The sequence below is a fragment of the Oncorhynchus nerka genome, unplaced genomic scaffold (assembly GCF_034236695.1).
Source record: "Oncorhynchus nerka isolate Pitt River unplaced genomic scaffold, Oner_Uvic_2.0 unplaced_scaffold_2622, whole genome shotgun sequence".
Classification (NCBI taxonomy): Eukaryota; Metazoa; Chordata; class Actinopteri; order Salmoniformes; family Salmonidae; genus Oncorhynchus; species Oncorhynchus nerka.
The window spans coordinates 24,936-29,948 of record NW_027038692.1 but is presented as its reverse complement, the minus strand read 5'-3'; positions in this window follow the sequence as shown (position 1 = coordinate 29,948).

Genomic DNA, 5,013 nt, shown 5'->3' with positions numbered 1-5,013 from the left:
ATTTTGTGGTGTTTCAGCCTGAATTTAAAATAGATTCAATTTAGATTTGTCACTGGTCTACACACAATACACCCTAATGTCAGTTGAATTATGTTTTTAGACATTTTTACAAATTAATACAAAATCAAGCTGAAATGTCTTGAGTCTAAGTATTCAACCCCTTAGTAATGGGCCTAAATAGGTTCAAGAGTCATTTGGTTAACGTAAGTTGCATGTACTTACTGTGTACAAAATAGTGTTTAAAATGATTTACCCAGAAAGACTCACAGCTATAATCGCTGCCAAAGGTGATTCTAACATGTATTGACTCTGGGTTCGGAATAATTATGTAAATAACATTTCTGTATTTAATTTTCAATAAATTTGTAAAGATTTCTAAAAACATGTTTTCACTTTGTCATTATGGGATATTGTGTGTAGATGGGTGAGGAAAATAAATACAATCCATTTTGAATTCAGGCTGTAAAATGTGGAATTAGCAAACAGAATTTCTAAGCAAACAGCTAGAGGCAAGGGCTTTCTCCTATAGAGCTCAATTTTGATGGAATGATCTGCCTATCCATGTGAGAGACGTAGACTCAGTCTCAATGTTTAAGTCTTTACCGAAAACTCATCTCTTCAGTAGGTTCTATGGTTGTGTAGTCTGGTCCAGGGGTGCGAAGGTGAACAGCAACACACTGGAGCGATGAACTGCCCTTGCTGTCTCTCCACTGGGATTCTCTGCCTCTGACCCTATTACAGGGGCTGATTCACAGGCTTACTAGTGCTCTTCCATGTCATCCCTAGAAGGGTGCGGCACTTGAGTGGGTTGAGTCAGAGACGTGATCTTCCCTGTCCGGTTTTGCGCCCCCTCTGGCTCGCACGGTGGAGGAGCTCTTCACAGGCTATACTCAGCCTCGTCTCAGGGTAGTAAGTTGGCGGTCTATTGATATCCCTCTAGTGGTGTGAGGGCTGTGCTTTGGCAAAGTGGGTGGGGTTATATCCTGTCTGGTTGGCCCTGTCCGGGGTATTGTCGGACAGGGCGACAGTGTCCCCTGACCCACCCATCTCAGAATCTATGCTGCAATAGTCTATGTGCCGGGGCTAGGGTCAGTCTGTTATATCTGGTGTCATTCTCCTGTTATCTGGTGAATTTAAGTATGCTCCCTCTAATTCTCCCTTCCCTCCCGGAGGACCTGAGCCCTAGGATCATGCCTCAGGACTACCTGGTCTGATGACTCCCGGGCTGTCCCCAGTTCACCTGGTCGTGTTGCTGCTCCAGTTCCAACTGTTCTGCCTGCGGCTAGGGAACCCTGACCTGTTCACCAGATGTGTTACCTGTCCCAGACCTGCTGTTTGACTTTCTCTCCCCACCTGCTGTCTCGACCTCTGAATGCGTGGCTATGAAAAGCCAGCTGACATTTACCCTGAGGTGCTGATCTGTTGCACCCTCTTCAACCACTGTGATTATTATTATTCGACCCTGCTGGTAATCTATGAACATTTGAACATCTTGAAGAACAATCTGCCTTAAATGGCCATGTACTCTTATAATCTCCACCTGACACAGCTAGAAGAGGATTGGCCAACCCTCAGAGCCGGTTCCTCTCTACCTGACACAGCTAGAAGCTAGGACTGGCCAACCCTCCTGGTTCTTCTCTAGTCGGGTTCCTCTCCCTCAGAGTTTCTTCCTAGGGGAGTTTTCCCAGTACAGCTAGAAGAGGACTCACAACGTGCTTCTACATCTGCATTGCTTGATGTTTTGTTTTAGGCAGGGTTTCTGTATAGCACTTTGTGACATATTCTGATTTAAAAGGGCTTTATAAATAAATGTGATTGATTGCTTGAATAAGTTAAGGGATATGAATACCTTGAAATCATGTCATAAATTTGTCTCTCCAGACCCTCGAGGTCATTTTCACATATGAATCCGCCCTGGTATGTTTGTGACAGTTCTCCAAAATACATTTTGCTTTCAAAAGACCAGAAAATATCACCTTTAGGATGTGATTTGCAAGATACACATTGTACATGACGTTAGCAAGCTAGCTTGTTCACAACGAGCAAAAGGTTCCACTGTCTTCACACTAGGCTCTATCATTCAAGCTGTACAGTAACATGTCAGGATGTGTGTTTTGAAAGCAACCAGATTCAGTATATTACACTGGTGTCAGGAGAACCAGGTCCAAGTAGGTTAAATACACGAGAGCCACCTGAAAACACACACATCCATCTCCTGTGAAGTGTTATTGAATCCTCCCATAAACCCTGCTCACAGTGAAACCCTTTTCAGTGTGCCATCTCCAATATTTTCCTCTCAGACCATTCTTTCAAGCAAAGATTCGGCAACTATGGTGGATTTTAGAACCATAGCATTGCATGCGTTCTTTAAAGCAGACAAACTCTAAATACAGTAGGGGAAAATAAGTACACCGCCTGGAAAGTTGTTTTATTTGGACAGATGGATATGTAATCTTCACTTCAACACTATTGACAGACAAAGATAACCTAATTTAACAAATGAAACTGAAAGATTATACTTTGTAATCATTTATTCATTACAAAAACATCTAAAATTAAAAATGTAAATCCCTAGCTTCAATAGCTGGTGTTGCTGAAATAACTTAATGTAGCCGTTTCTTGTAACTGTCTATCAGTCTCTTATATCGACTGGGAGGATCCCCCTCCCCCCCACTCTTCTTTACAGTGCTGCAAAGATGCCCCGTCTGTCCAGATTTCGCACATTGTTTGACCCATTCCATAACCTATTTCTTCTTGGAGCCATTCTGTTGTAGCTGGCAGGTGTTGTCTGGCAAACGTCACTCTGACAGTCTTGAATTCTCAGGTAAGATTTGGAATTTATAGTTGACTAAATGATGAGAGCCCTCAGTCAGAAAGCTTCTTCCTTCCTGACCTCCCAAAGAATGCCCTCTGTCCAGAACATTGTTCCAGTAGTTTTGGTCAAGTTTGTGCAGTCTCTTTCTGACAGTTGACTTCTTCCTTCCACTTTGGGCATTGATTGTGTCTAGAGTGTCTAGAGCCTGTAGATCCCTTGATGTTACCCTGGGGTTCTTAGAGACTTCTGAGCATCTTTCGATCAGCTCTTGGGCTGAATTTGGTGGGGCGACCTGTCCTAGGTAGATTGTGGTCTGGAATTGTCTCCATTTGTAGATGATCTGTCGGACAGTGGAACGATGTACTTTGCTTGGAAATGGATTTGTTATTCCTCCCAGACCCATGGTCATCGGTAATCTTTCTTCTGAGGGCCTCTGAGGTCTTTTTGATCTTGGCTGATGTGTTACCATACACCCATATGGTTAAGACCAAACCAAGTTTCTAATCTTTATGGAAGGCTGTACACTTCCAAGGTACTCTCTAATCATTTCTAATCATTTGCACCTGTATTGGTGCACCAGATCCACATTTGAGCCATGATAAAGTTAGGGCTGTACACATTTTGTCTGCATAAGGAAACTGCATTTTTGGTCATTTTAATTGTTTTTTATTTTAAAAATTATTATTTACAATGATGGCCTAGTTACAGTGGGTTAACTGCCTTGTTCAGGGACAGAACGACATATCTTTACCATGTCAGCTTGGGGATTTGATCTACCTTATGGTTACTAGCCCAACGCTCTAACCACTAGGCTACCTGCATTGTTCCATTGGGTTCCATTTATCAATGAATGTGGTTGGAATTTAGCTCAAATGTTCATGTGCCCAAAAATAAAAAGACCACTTTCCAAAGGGTGTACTTTATCACGACTGTATAAGTCTGGGTGCATAACCAGACTAGTAGTACAGCTCGGCTCAGGTCACCTAGTAGGCCTAACAGAAGTGTGACAAGGTCAAGAGAGCAGCTGTATCTAATACATTTAAAAGCTTTTCTTACTGTGTCACTTCCTTTTTCAAGTTCAGCAGTGTTTTTTAAATTTGTACCATTTTACCATATCTAGTCATCTCAGTGTGTTCGTGAAGGAAAGAGAAAGGAAGAGGTAGCCATTTTACTATTGAAACAGCCATTTTGATGTTCTTTCTGCAGACTCATGTCCCGGTTAGTCCACCAGATCCACCTAAAGGAAAACAGACACACACCCATCTTGTCTTGTGTGAAGTGATAGTGTGGAAAGAGTGGGACATGCCTGCGAAATCACCACACACAAGTAAGTACTCAAGCACACACACCTTCAGACTGTGAACTATGGGAGAGATCCCAACTCAGCACCTCCCTCACGTCCACCCTGATTCCTCCCAGAAAGGAAGGGCACTCTGTTGCTACTGGCACTAGGACAGGGCTCGGGAGGACTCCAATGAATGAGTGATAAACACACACACCTTCAGACTGTTAACTATGGGAGAGATCCCAACTCAGCACCTCCCTCACGTCCACCCTGATTCCTCCCAGAAAGGAAGGGCACTCTGTTGCTACTGGCACTAGGACAGGGCTCGGGAGGACTCCAATGAATGAGTGATAAACACACACATCTTCTCATGACGATATGTTTTGACAAGAAACAGAAACCTACAGTAGAGACAGACCTAACATATCCCTTGGTAAATCTAATCTTTAGACTAGATTGGAGATCGTCTCCATTACAAAAACACCGGACAAGGATGTGTCTCAAACAATGGCATACTATTACTTGTCTGGAACAATTAGAAATAAACCTTGTTTCCTCCGTGTTCTCCAATGTTCTTCTTGCACTTTATGGTTTTGTGTTTATTATTTCTACACAAAAATCTGCCCGAAACACTTCTTTGATTAGAAGCCACGTAACCAATAAACATTTATTTTCACAAGCACAGAAATGTGTTAAACAAAAATAATGGGTAACATTTACACACTTTTATACAGGTTCCTTAAACTCAATGTACAATTAAGACTAAACTAAATACCGATAGTTAAATATGTACTCACATTGCACATTGATGACACCTACATAAACCTACACAAAAACAATGTATACTGTGTAAAAGTAACGAGTCAACATAAAAATCACATTATTTACAAAAACATACATTTTTAGATTTTTT